The sequence below is a fragment of the Schistocerca piceifrons genome, chromosome X, assembly GCF_021461385.2.
Source record: "Schistocerca piceifrons isolate TAMUIC-IGC-003096 chromosome X, iqSchPice1.1, whole genome shotgun sequence".
Classification (NCBI taxonomy): domain Eukaryota; kingdom Metazoa; phylum Arthropoda; class Insecta; order Orthoptera; family Acrididae; genus Schistocerca; species Schistocerca piceifrons.
The window spans coordinates 967,913,773-967,927,686 of record NC_060149.1 but is presented as its reverse complement, the minus strand read 5'-3'; positions in this window follow the sequence as shown (position 1 = coordinate 967,927,686).

The window sequence follows — 13,914 nt, the reverse complement described above, 5'->3', positions numbered from 1 at the left end:
ATGTTCGCTCAAGCACTTGTTGCTAATCACAAATATGATTATAAAGTTTTTTTTTTTTTTAAAAAAAACAATTTATAGGACTTCCTACAGCTGCTTAATTTATTCATTTCATCAGACTATTGCTGGTTAAAAATAATTTAATAATTTGGCTTTCTTTATAACTGTTCTTGGCTAAGGTAAATTAATCTATGTATTTATCTGTAAAGTTTTCTCACCAATGATGGCGAAAAATTAGGCAGCCACTAAACAAGAACACTATTCAAAAACTCAAGTACACAAAATAACAAAGAAACATCCAGAAAACACTTACACAATCTAGAGATTCATTTAGCACGATCCTTTCGTGTCTTTCTCCTTCATACACTCCTGGAAATGGAAAAAAGAACACATTGACACCGGTGTGTGAGACCCACCATACTTGCTCCGGACACTGCGAGAGGGCTGTACAAGCAATGATCACACGCACGGCACAGCGGACACACCAGGAACCGCGGTGTTGGCCGTCGAATGGCGATAGCTGCGCAGCATTTGTGCACCGCCGCCGTCAGTGTCAGCCAGTTTGCCGTGGCATACGGAGCTCCATCGCAGTCTTTAACACTGGTAGCATGCCGCGACGGCGTGGACGTGAACCGTATGTGCAGTTGACGGACTTTGAGCGAGGGCGTATAGTGGGCATGCGGGAGGCCGAGTGGACGTACCGCCGAATTGCTCAACACGTGGCGCGTGAGGTCTCCACAGTACATCGATGTTGTCGCCAGTGGTCGGTGGAAGGTGCACGTGCCCGTCGACCTGGGACCGGACCGCAGCGACGCACGGATGCACGCCAAGACCGTAGGATCCTACGCAGTGCCGTAGGGAACCGCACCGCCAATTCCCAGCAAATTAGGGACACTGTTGCTCCTGGGGTATCGGCGAGGACCATTCGCAACCGTCTCCATGAAGCTGGGCTACGGTCCCGCACACCGTTAGGCCGTCTTCTGCTCACTCCCCAACATCGTGCAGCCCGCCTCCAGTGGTGTCGCGACAGGCGTGAATGGAGGGACGAATGGAGACGTGTCGTCTTCAGCGATGAGAGTCGCTTCTGCCTTGGTGCCAATGATGGTCGTATGCGTGTTTGGCGCCGTGCAGGTGAGCGCCACAATCAGGACTGCATACGACCGAGGCACACAGGGCCAACACCCGGCATCATGGTGTGGGGAGCGATCTCCTACACTGGCAGTACACCACTGGTGATCGTCGAGGGGACACTGAATAGTGCACGGTACATCCAAACCGTCATCGAACCCATCGTTCTACCATTCCTAGACCGGCAAGGGATCTTGCTGTTCCAACAGGACAATGCACGTCCGCATGTATCCCGTGCCACCCAACGTGCTCTAGAAGGTGTAAGTCAACTACCCTGGCCAGCAAGATCTCCGGATCTGTCCCCCATTGAGCATGTTTGGGACTGGATGAAGCGTCGTCTCACGCGGTCTGCACGTCCAGCACGAACGCTGGTCCAACTGGGGCGCCAGGTGGAAATGGCATGGCAAGCCGTTCCACAGGACTACATCCAGCATCTCTACGATCGTCTCCATGGGAGAATAGCAGCCTGCATTGCTGCGAAAGGTGGATATACACTGTACTAGTGCCGACATTGTGCATGCTCTGTTGCCTGTGTCTATGTGCCTGTGGTTCTGTCAGTGTGATCATGTGATGTATCTGACCCCAGGAATGTGTCAATAAAGTTTCCCCTTCCTGGGACAATGAATTCACGGTGTTCTTATTTCAATTTCCAGGAGTGTAGTTTACGTCATCAGAGAAGATTCTCTCAAGAGACCACACAGTGCACATACTGACTCCTGCAAAAGAAAACATCTTCTAATGATACAAAATTTGTGACCATCTGAAATAGTTTGAATTAACATTCAACAATAACACCAGACAAGGAGAGAAATGAAACAAAATTTGTAAACATACATGAGAACTAAGTGTATATGAGCAATAGATTAAATGTATGCTGAAGAATGTAAGATAAATTTTGCAAGCAAGCAATTTGTTCTGCACGTGCAACAAAGCACTAAATATGTATCAAGTGCTAATAAACACAAGTATGCTGATGATACAAGTATAGTAATAACATCCAAAAACCAAGAACTAAGTGATGTAATTGTAAATGATGTTTTTCATAAAATTATTAAGTGGTTCTCAGCAAACGGACTCTCTTTAAATTTTGAGAAAACACAGTATATACAGTTCCGTACAGTAAATGGCACAACTCCAGTAATAAATATAGACTTTGAACAGAAGTCTGTAGCTAAGGTAGAATTTTCAAAATTTTTAGGTGCGTCCATTGATGAGAGGTTAAACTGGAAGCAACACACTGATGGTCTGCTGAAACGTCTGAGTTCAGCTACGTATGCTATTAGGGTTATTGCAAAATTTTAGTGATAAGAATCTCAGTAAATTAGCTTACTATGCCTACTTTCATTCACTGTTTTCGTATGGCATCATATTCTGAAGTAATTTATCGTTGAGTAGAAAAGTAATCATTGCTCAAAAACGTGTAATCAGAATAACTGCTGGTGCCCACCCACGGCCATCCTGCAGACATCTACACTCCTGGAAATTGAAATAAGAACACCGTGAATTCATTGTCCCAGGAAGGGGAAACTTTATTGACACATTCCTTGGGTCAGATACATCACATGATCACACTGACAGAACCACAGGCACATAGACACAGGCAACAGAGCATGCACAATGTCGGCACTAGTACAGTGTATATCCACCTTTCGCAGCAATGCAGGCTGCTATTCTCCCATGGAGACGATCGTAGAGATGCTGGATGTAGTCCTGTGGAACGGCTTGCCATGCCATTTCCACCTGGCGCCCCAGTTGGACCAGCGTTCGTGCTGGACGTGCAGACCGCGTGAGACGACGCTTCATCCAGTCCCAAACATGCTCAATGGGGGACAGATCCGGAGATCTTGCTGGCCAGGGTAGTTGACTTACACCTTCTAGAGCACGTTGGGTGGCACGGGATACATGCGGACGTGCATTGTCCTGTTGGAACAGCAAGATCCCTTGCCGGTCTAGGAATGGTAGAACGATGGGTTCGATGACGGTTTGGATGTACCGTGCACTATTCAGTGTCCCCTCGACGATCACCAGTGGTGTACGGCCAGTGTAGGAGATCGCTCCCCACACCATGATGCCGGGTGTTGGCCCTGTGTGCCTCGGTCGTATGCAGTCCTGATTGTGGCGCTCACCTGTACGGCGCCAAACACGCAAACGACCATCATTGGCACCAAGGCAGAAGTGACTCTTATCGCTGAAGACGACACGTCTCCATTCGTCCCTCCATTCACGCCTGTTGCGACACCACTGGAGGCGGGCTGCACGATGTTGGGGCGTGAGCGGAAGACGGCCTAACGGTGTGCGGGACCGTAGCCCAGCTTCATGGAGACGGTTGCGAATGGTCCTCGCCGATACCCCAGGAGCAACAGTGTCCCTAATTTGCTGGGAAGTGGCGGTGCGGTCCCCTACGGCACTGCGTAGGATCCTACAGTCTTGGCGTGCATCCGTGCGTCGCTGCGGTCCGGTCCCAGGTCGACGGGCACGTGCACCTTCCGCCGACCACTGGCGACAACATCGATGTACTGTGGAGACCTCACGCCCCACGTGTTGAGCAATTCGGCGGTACGTCCACCCGGCCTCCCGCATGCCCACTATACGCCCTCGCTCAAAGTCCGTCAACTGCACATACGGTTCACGTCCACGCTGTCGCGGCGTGCTACCAGTGTTAAAGACTGCGATGGAGCTCCGTATGCCACGGCAAACTGGCTGACATGACGGCGGCGGTGCACAAATGCTGCGCAGCTAGCGCCATTCGACGGCCAACACCGCGGTTCCTGGTGTGTCCGCTGTGCCGTGCGTGTGATCATTGCTTGTACAGCCCTCTCGCAGTGTCCGGAGCAAGTATGGTGGGTCTGACACACCGGTGTCAATGTGTTCTTTTTTCCATTTCCAGGAGTGTATTTAAGGATCTAGGGATCCTCACAGTAACCTCATAGCATATATATTCACTTATGAAATTTGTTGTTAATAATCCAACCCAGTTCAAAAGTAATAGCAGTGTGTATAGCTATAACAGCAGGAGAAAGGATGATCTTCACTATGCAGGGTTAAATCTGACTTTGGCACAGAAAGGGGTAAATTATGCTGCCACAAAAGTCTTTGATCACCTACCAAACAGCATCAAAAGCCTGACAGATAGCCAACCAACATTTAAAAATAAATTTAAAGAATTTCTAGATGACAACTCCTTCTACTCATTGGCTGAATTTTTAGATATAAATTAAGGTAGGGGAAAAAAACCAACTTAAACATTAGTGTCATGCAATATTTTGTGTAATGTAATATCTTGTACAGACATCTTTTATTAACCTGACACATTCTACATCATTACGAAGTGTCGGATTCATGATCTATGGAACAAGTATTAATCTAATCTAATCTAATCTATACTTTAGAAAAGGGTCAAGGTACATTTAATTTGTGTGTCATTATCTTCATGACAATGCAAGGTTTACCTGAACCTTCAAACCTAAACTATGTGCCTATTAAGTATCCCACGTACATGAAATATTACTACACTTAATGATTTGTCAATAAGCCCTCAAACTGTTTTAATACTTGGTTCTTTATGGTATTATTGTGTTGTAGTTTGTACAGGAACCATTGGACTAACTTCCATAATCTCCCTCATCATTACTGATTGTAACCACAACCATTGGCTAGGTATTTACACTAGCTTGTGGAGTCTCCCCATGACAATTTGTCAACAATATCTTCACTTATACTTGAGCTCCCAGTGTACTGTAATGCAATTATTATGTTTATACTATATATGGATAGACATTGCAAGAGGAAAGTTATGCCAAAACTGGCTTCTCAATGTGCTTAACACTATATAAAAAAACTATTTTCCTGCATACATCAATTACTATCAGTCACTAAGATTATCATGTTCTCCAACAATACCACAGCACTCCATTTTCTGATAGATGACTTGAGCAATTTAATGTCAACATCAAAAACCTGAAGGTCTCTCTTTGACATATTGATACATTCATGTACTTATGTTTAGTGTTAGTGAAAATATGGCACTATGAAACTGTTCAATTAATAGTAATTCACAGTGTACTATTTTAGTGACTATCATCCAGCAGTGCACCCAAAAATTAATGACCAAAAGAGAACTGCACTGAAACAAGAAATAAATAATGAAAATAATAACAAAACATGAACCCTGAAATTTAACAACAAATTTATGCCTGGAAGCTTATGGAATATACATCATGCTGCATTAAGTGCTGTTCCTTTGGCACCCAACCCCCCTCCCCACCTAGTGGTACTTTCCCATGTTTGCATTTATTGGACTGTACAAAACAAATTAATTGGCTTCAGGCTGTTCCAGCTGGTGCACTCCCTGTTATGCTGCAGAGCACCCTTACTCCACATAGCACTAACTGTGAACAACTGTACTGCATTGGGTTGGCACTGTGAGCCTTTCAATTTGTTGCTTGTGCTTTACATCATTGCCGACATCATTTTGTTATTCATGGATACAGGAAATAAAGGAAATAAATAAGAAATAACTATTTTAAAAGAAATAAAGAAATTAGGTACGTTTATTACACTTCTGAAATCTGATAGTCTCTCTTCAGCACACAAGCAGAAATATCAGGTGTTAAGGCGTTCACAGCATTAACGTGGAGGATGCTCTTAATTGTCACATTCTGAAGAAACAGTCATTCTTCTATTTTTATTCTTTTCATTGCTGAAAAAAGCTACTCACAAAAGTATGTAGTGCCGAATACACACATGATCTATGTGGTATTTTTGTGCTGCTTGGGAAATGTTTTTTGCTGTAATGAATAGTACCACAATGACAAATTAAACATATTGTAGCACTTATTTCATCAAAGTTGAATTTTGCAAGTCTAATACTTCTAACTGCAGTGACATTAGCAAACCATTGGAAGAAACTGAAAATAAGTGCTGAACATTTCATTTCCAATTCTAAGTTGGTGAGCTCTTTGAATCTGGTTTCAAGAGATATGGTGAGCTTCTTTACCTTGGCTCTGTAACTGTGAAACTGGTACCTTCAGGCAGTTTTAAAGGCAAATGACTCTGCCTCTCAAACAAAGATAACTTTTCTATGAATGATTTGATTTGATCATTCATGTGAACTATCAGCTGCTCTTTGGCCTGCAATGATGAATTTAAGTTGTTGAGATGTATATTTATTTTAGCCAAAGGCATCAAATCTTTTAGGCAATGAATTACTTCCCCTTTCATTTTGAGACGCAGGGATATTTTCTTATGAATGGCACAGAAAATATCATCAAAATCCTTTCCCCAGGTAGGCCGATGAAGTGTGCTGTGATGAGTATGTCCCCATACCCTACTTCCATACCAATCAGGAATCCTTTGAATTGGTGGCAATTTGCACCATGATAAACAAAATGTGAAATCTTGGTGATGGCCAATCATTTTTAAGGCATCACTGTCGGCGGCTACAGAAATGAGTCTGTCCCACGACAAATTCATATTGCCTACTGATGAACAAATAGCTTCAATAATAGCAAGTCCTATTGCAATGTAGTCAAGCATCACCACATCCAAAATGTGCAATATGCTTCCAATAAATCAGATGAAATTTTAATGTATTATTAGCTACTGATATGCCAATCGTTTTTAATTATGGCAGAGCATGGAATAAGGAAAATGAAATAATGGTGTATAATGTAAACCATGGACCTTGCTGTCGGTGGGGAGGCTTGCGTGCCTCATTGATACAGATAGCCGTACCGTAGGTGCAACCACAAAGGAGGGTTGTCTGCCGGGACAATAGTCTGGATGATTGACTGATCTGGCCTGATAACATCAACCAAAATGGCCTTGCTGTGCTCATGCTGCGAACGGCTGAAAGCAAGGGTAAACTACAGATGTAATTTTTCCTAAGGGCGTGCAGTTTTACTAAATGGTTAAATAACCATTTGGTTCTCCGGGTGGCGGCTACTCGATAGGACATCTGGAGAAAAGAAAGAAAACTGGCATTCTAAGGATCAGAGCATGGAATGTCAGATACCTTAGTCACGCAAGTAGGGAAAATGGATAGGTTAAAGTTAGATGTAGTGGGAATTAGTGAAGTTTGGTGGAAGCAGAATCAAGACTTCTTGTCAGGTGAATACAAGGTTATCAATACAAAATCACATATGGGTCATGCAGCAGTAGGTTTAATAATGAATAAAAAATAGGAACATGGATAAGCTACTACGAACAGCATAATGAATACATTATTGTAGCCACGATAGACACAAAGACCGTGCCTACCACAGTAGTGTAAGTTTATATACAACTAGATTCACAGATGATGAAGAGATTGAAAAAATGTATGATGCGATAAAAGAAATTATTAAGATAGTTAAGGGAGACAAAACTTTAATAGTATACGGGACTGGAATTCAATAGTAGGAAAAGGAAGAGAAGAAAAAGTAGTAGCTGAATACGGACTGGGGGTAAGGAATGAAAGAGGAAGCCGCCTGGTAGGATTTTGCACAGAGCACAACTTAATCATAGCTAACATTTGGTTTAAGAATAATGAAGAAGGCTGTACATGTGGAAGAGGCCTGCAGACACTGAAAGGTTTCAGACAGATTATTTAATGGTGAAACAGAGATTTAGGTACCATATTTTAAATTGTAAGACTTTACCAGGGACAGATGTGGACTCGGGCCTCAATTTATTGGTTATCAACTGAAGAAACTGCAAAAAGGTAGGAATTTAAGGAGATGGGACCTGGATAGACTGAAAGAACTAGGGGTTGTAGAGAGTTTCAGAGAGAGCATTAGGGAATGATTGACAAGAACAGGGGAAAGAAATACAATAAAAGAAGAATGGGTAGCTTTGAGAGATGAAATAGTGAAAGCAGCAGATGATCAAGTAGGTAAAAAGACGAAGGCTGGTAGAAATCCTAAGGGGGCAGAAGAGATTTTGAATTTAATTGATGAAAACCTAAATATCTTGGAAATTTTACTAAAAACATAAAACTGGGAGGAGATTTGCGAAAAAAACTTAGGTCAGGAAATCTTCTGTGAATTTTATACAAATGTTAAATGTCCAAAAGTATCTACGAAAGTAAAAAAAGCTCAGTAGAAACTGGATCACACCAAAAATTATTCAGAGTAGGGAAGAAGTAAAAGAAGCACATAAAGATTATCAGGAGGATAAATGCTTAGCGAAGAGTGAGGTCTATAAAGAAATGTAGAAAGCTCATAGCAGGTTGATAAGGAAGACAAAAGCCAGCTATTACAAACATACAACTGAAACTTCCTCAAATGTCTCCAAAACTTTGGCAGAAAATAGACAGAAATGCCAGCTTATGTTAATATCACACTGACAAACGAAGGAACACAATTAAATGGTCCATAAGAAGTATGTGGAATTTTATATCTGTACTACATACAGGTAGATGTAATGGTTGTGTTCGTAAAAAATTAGAATGGTCAAATAGTAAATAACATAAAAAGCTTCAAAAAAGTAACAGATTGTATATTCCTATCACCTACAGATGAGACAGAAGTCACAAGTATAATTAAATTCCCCCACCCCCCCCCCAAAAAAAAAAAAAAAAGAGAGAGAGAGAGATTGCATGGCATGTCTCCTAGAATAATTAACCGTATTTCTAAACACCTAACAAAGCCTATCACATTTCTTACAAATCACATATCATAGGAAGGGGTCATGGAAAAATGTCACCAAGGCAGTGCTGCAGAAATAAATACAAATACTTACAAATATTTACAGTGCCTGCACTGTATATACACTGAAGCACCAAAGAAACTGGTATAGGCAAGCATATTCAAATACAGAGATATGTAAACAGGCAGAATATGGCACTGTCGTCGGCAACACCTATATAAGACAACAAGAGTCTGGCACAGTTGTTAGATCGGTTGCTCTTGCTACAATGGCAGGTTATCAAGATTTAAGTGAGTCTGAACATGGTGTTGTAGTCTGCGCATGAGTGATGGGACACAGCATCTTCAAGGTAGCAATGAAGTGGAAATTTTCCCATATGACCATTTCACGAGTGTGCTGTGAATATCAAGAATCCGCTAAAACATCTAATCTCCGACATCACTGGGGCTGGAAAAAGACTGCAAAAGAAGGACCAACAAAGAATGAAGAGAATTGTCCAACATGATAGATGTGCAACCCTTCCTCAAATTACTGCTGATTTCAATGCTGGTCCATGAACAAGTGTCAAGTGTGCAAACCATTCAACAAAATATCATCAATAAGTGGTTTCAGAGCCTCCAGATTTGTGTGACTTATCACGTAATCGAAATTTAGCTGATTTCTTTTAGTACCCATGTGAATAACTTCACACTTTTCTTTATTCAGGGTCAATTGCCACTTTCCCCACCTTACAGATATCTTATCTAAATCATTTTGCAAGTTGTTTTGATCATCTGATGACTTTAAAAGACAGCAAATGACAGCATCATCTGCAAACAATCTAAGATGGCTACTCAGATTGTCTCCTATGTCATTAATATAGATCAGGAACAATAGAGGGCCTATAACCCTTCCTTGGGGAACGCTGGATATTACTTCTGTTTTACTCAATGACTTTCCATCTATTACTACGAACTGTGACCTTTCTGACAGGACATCATGAATCCAGTCCTGCAACTGAGGCGATACTCCATAGGCATGCAGTTTGGTTAGAAGACGCTTGTGAGGAACGGTGTCGAAAGCATTCTGGAAATCTAAAAATATGGAATCAATTTGACATCCCCTGTCGATAGCACTTATTACTTCATGAGTATAAAGAGCTAGTTGTGTTTCACAAGAATGATATTTTCTGAATCCATGCTGACTATGTGTCAATCAATCATTTTCTTCTAGGTACTTCATAATGTTAAAATACAGTATATGTTCCAAAACCCTACTGCAAATCGACATTAGTGATACAGGCCAGTAATTCAGCGGAACTCCTACTTCCCTCTTTGGGTATTGGTGTGACTTGAGCAATTTTCCAGTCTTCAGGTACGGATCTTCCTGTGAGCAACTGGTTGTAAATAATTGCTAAATATGGAGCCATTTTATCAGCATACTCTGAGAGGAACCTGACTGGTATACAATCTGGACCAGGGGCCTTGCCTTTGTTAAGTGATTTAAGCTGCTTTGTTACACCGAGGATATCTAGTTCTATGTTTCTCATCTTGGCAGCTGTTCTTGATTGGAATTCAGGAATATTTACTTCATCTTCTTTGGTGAAGGAGTTTCGGAAAACCATGTTTAATAACTCTGATTTAGTGGCACTGTCATCAGTGACTTCACCGTTGTTTTCACGCAGTGAAGGTATTGATTGTGTCTTGCCACTGGTGTGCTTCATGTATGACCAGAATCTCTTTGGGTTTTCTGCCAGATTTCGAGACATAATTTCCTTGTGGAAATTATTAAAAGCATCTCACATTGCAGTACGCGCTATATTTCAAACTTCTGTCAAATTTGCCAATCATTGAAATTTTGCATTTTTTTAAATTTGGCATGCTTTTTTCGTTGTTTTTGCAACAACGATCTGACACGTTTTGTATACCATGGGGGATCAGTACCATCACTTATTAATTTATGTGCTATATATCTCTCAATTGCTGTCGATACTATCTCTGAAAACATTCCACAACTTTTCTATACTTACATGATCAGATCAGAAGGAGTGAAGACTGTCTCTTAAAAAGGCGATAAGAGCATTTTTATCAGCTTTTTTAAATAGATATACTTTGTGTTTCTTTTTGATGGTTGTAGGTGTTATGGTATTCAGCCTAGCAACAACTGCCTTGTGGTCGCCCTAATCCCTGTATTCATCACAATACTCACTATTTGTCCAGGATTATTTGTTGCTTTCGCAACCATTTACACTTCGAGTGGGCTCATGAACTAATTGTTCAAAATAATTTTCTGAGAGACCATTCAGTACAATTTTGGATGATGTTTTATGCCTGCCACTGGCTTTAAACGTATAATTTTTCCAGCATATTGAGGGTAGATTAAAGTCACCACCGACTATAATTGTATGAGTTGGGCACTTATTTGAAATGAGACTCAAGTTTTCTTTGAAATGTTCAACAACTATATCTTCTGAGTCTGGGGGTCGGTAAAACAATCCAATTAATAGTTTAGTCCAACTGTCAGGTATAACCTCTTCCCATACTATTTCACACAAACTATCTACTTCAATTTCGCTACAAGGCAAGATACCTCTGATAGCAATAAATACTCCACCACCAACTGTATTTAATCTATCCTTTCTGAACACTGTTAGATCGTCTGAGAAAATTCCAGCTGAACTTATTTCTGGCTTTGGCCAGTTCTCTGTACCTATAACTATTTGAGCTTCAGTGTTTTCTATTAGGACTTGGAGGTCTGGTTCTTTCCTAGCATAGCTACGACAATTTACAACTACAATACCAATCGTTTCTACAACTACCTTACTGTGTTTTACCTGTCCACTTCTATGGTTCCCAGAGACCTTCTAACCTAAAAAACCACCCAGTCCCTTCCACACAGCCCCTGCTACCCATGTAGCCACCTCCTGTATGTAGTGGACTCCTGACCTGTTAAGTGGAACCCAGAAACCCACCACCTGATGGTGCAAGTCAAGGAATCTGCAGCCTACACAGTCACAGAACAGCCTGAGCCTCTGATTCAGACCCTCCACTCGGCTCTGCACCGAAGGACCACAGCCGGTTCTATTGATGATGGTGCAGATGGTGAGCTCCGCTTTAATCTCGGAAGCAAGACTGGCAGTCTTTACCATTTCCACTAGCCACCCGAAACCAGATAGAATCTGCTCTGATCCAAAGCGACACATGTCATTGGTACTGACATGAGCCACCAACTGCAGTTGGCTGCACCCTGTACATAATAAAACTAAAGATAGGCTTGATAAAAGTCACAAAACTTCAGGCTTTAAAAGGATCTTCTTGGAACATAAACTACATTTTTTTTCTAGGGCACTGGCAAATCAAACATATGATGAAGTATGGGAATGTTGATCTAAGTTCCCTGAATTCTGTAAATTGTTTAAATTAGTTTTTGAGGAGATGTTCCTAAAAGTAAGCACTTCAACAGCAGCAGGTAAGGAAAATAGATCGATAATTGCAGGTATCTGAAATTCCTCCCAAAAACTAAAATTTCTCCATTCTTTACAAAAGTTCTATATACTTATCCACAGTTCCTAGATTACTGTCACAGATATAAAAAATATACAGAGGAGTATTGTTTTCTGGGAAAAAAACATTCAATGACAAAATAATATACTTGTATAACGCAGAAAATAAAAACAGAGTAATATGGGATGTCACAGAATAAGAGACTGGAAAAGACAGACAGAAGTACAATTACACATGAATACAGATGGGAGCAGAATAACCGAAAATCCTTTGGAATTGGCAAATTTTGTAAATGATTATTTATTCGGTATTGTAAAGAAGTTTCTATCAAATCTTCTTAGAATGCATGTACACCTCCAATGACTTACACAGCAAACAAAATGATGTTTCTCACAACAGAGCTTAAAGTCATGAAAACAAGACAGAAATTAAAAAATAAGGAGCCAGGAGGCACAGGTGAGGTCCAGTCTCTATTCTGAAGGTGTGCATAGACAGCATATAAGCTCCATAACAAACGTAATAAATTAGTCCTTTACTTCAAGTACAAGAAACACACATGAAATGTGCCCTTAGTTAAAGAAAGGTGTGGAGAGCACTAAAAACAACAAGTTATTTCCACTACTGTCTGCATTCTCAAAATTAAATGAATGTCTCATGAAAGCTAGACTAATGCATTACATTAATAATTACAACTTTTTTAATGACGCACAATTCGGCTTCCAAAGTGGGAAAAGAACAGTATTGACCATTAAAGAATTCACAAAAGTGATACTTGAAGATCTTTACAAGGATGATTGTGTCACAGACATATTCATAGACTTGTCCAAGGCTTTTGACACTGTTCATAAAATACTACTTTACAAGCTAGAAGTACAAAGCGTAAGAGAAACAGCAAACTTATGTGCAAAACAGGGTGCTTAGGGTTAGGGTAGAGATAGTTCAGATTGTCTACTCACGATAGATTTTTAGTACAACAATTATTAGAAAAGATACATATAAACAAATATGTCTCTAAGGGCAGTGTATTGGATCCTGTTCTGTTCTTAGTATATAAGGTGTCCATAATTAAAGTTCGAGTTTAAAAACATTGTAGAAAGAGAACCACTGATCAGAATGACATCAAATTTGAACAGCATATTATAAGATTTGAACAGCACAATACTGACGCAGAGCGAAATGTCATGCACCAAAAACAAAATTTGAAAAAAATTTTATGACTAGATGGTATTGTAAGCACTCGAATATGCAAACCGACTGATGCACGTCACATGACTGTTGCTCAGTTTGCATCCGAGACACCCAACATGGCTGTCTCCATGAAGCGTCGCACACTGCTGATAAGGCTCTTTACAAGAACGGTGACTGTATGCCAGAAGCACTGCAGAAGTTCCAGACACTCGAGATTATGAAAAAAGGCATTTGTCCAATGTCTGCTAAGGGTCAGGAGAAAATCGTTACAAAATGCGAAAAGACAGGCTGTTTTGAAGTGCAGTGTGAGTGTGGCGGAGGGAGGAAAGCAGCTGAACTGACGTCCATCAAAGTAGTGGCCACAGAATTGCAGGAGGGGTCGAGCAGTGGCACGCAAACATGCTGTGCATAGGGAACTGCCAGAGCACTGGCCATGCCTACAAGCATGGCGCATAAAATCCTACAAAATATCCTGCATTACTGTTCACACAAA